This window comes from Lipotes vexillifer, unplaced genomic scaffold (assembly GCF_000442215.2).
Source record: "Lipotes vexillifer unplaced genomic scaffold, Lipotes_vexillifer_v1.1 scaffold434, whole genome shotgun sequence".
In the NCBI taxonomy this organism is placed as follows: Eukaryota; Metazoa; Chordata; class Mammalia; order Artiodactyla; family Lipotidae; genus Lipotes; species Lipotes vexillifer.
This window is the reverse complement of record NW_006797498.1, coordinates 224,558-225,781: the sequence shown is the minus strand read 5'-3', so window position 1 is coordinate 225,781 and position 1,224 is coordinate 224,558.

The following is a 1,224-nucleotide window of genomic DNA, read 5'->3' as shown; positions in this document are numbered from 1 at the left end:
GTACGCGGGCCTCTCACTGTTGTGGCCTCTCCCGTTGTGGAGCACAGGCTCTGGACGCGCAGGCTCAGCGGCCATGGCTCACGGGCCCAGCCGCTCCACGGCATGTGGGATCTTCCCGGACCGTGGCACAAACCCGTGTCCCCTGCATCGGCAGGCGGCCTCTCAACCACTGCGCCACCAAGGAAGCCCCCTTCCTCTTCTTTTTATATGAGCCATTGGCTTTATTTTTATATTCCGTGTGGTGCTTTGGAATATCGTGCATTTTGAATGAGGACCTACTTTATTATATGAATGTTTTCAATGATACAGATTTTTTTTTAACATCTTTATTGGAGTATAATTGCTTTACAATGTTGTGTTAGTTTCTGCTGTATAAAACAGTGAATCAGGGCTTCCCTGGTGGCGCAGCGGTTGAGAGGCCGCCGGCCGATGCAGGGGACATGGGTTCGTGCCCCGGTCTGGGAAGATCCCACATGCCGTGGAGCAGCTGGGCCCGTGAGCCATGGTCGCTGAGCCTGCGCATCCGGAGCCTGTGCTCCGCAACGGGAGAGGCCACAACAGTGAAAGGCCCACGTACAAAAAAACAAACAAACAAAAAAAACAAACAAAAAAACCCAGTGAATCACCTATATGTATACATATATCTCATATCTCCTCCCTCTTGCGTCTCCCTCCCACTCTCCCTATCCCACCCCTCTAGGTGGTCACAAACCACTGAGCTGATCTCCCTGTGCTATGCAGCTGCTTCCCACTAGCTAGCTATTTTACATTTGGTAGTGTATATATGTCTATGCCAATCTCTCACTTTGTCCCAGCTTACACTTCCCCTTTCCTGAGTCCTCAAGTCCATTCTCTACATCTGCATCTTTATTCCTGTCCTGCCCCTAGGTTTGTCAGAAGCATTTTTTTTTTTTTAGATTACATATATATGTGTTAGTATACAGTGTTTGTTTTTCTCTTTCTGACTTACTTCACTATGTATGACAGACTCTATGTCCATCCACCTCACTACAAATAACTAAATTTCATGTCTTTTTATGGCTGAGTAATACTCCATTGTATATATGTGCCATTTTTATCCATTCATCTGTTGATGGACACTTAGGTTGCTACCATGTCCTGGCTATTGTAAATAGTGCTGCAATGAACATTGTGGTACATGACTCTTTTTGAATTATGGTTTTCTCTGGGTATATGCCCAGTAATGGGATTGCGGGTCGTATG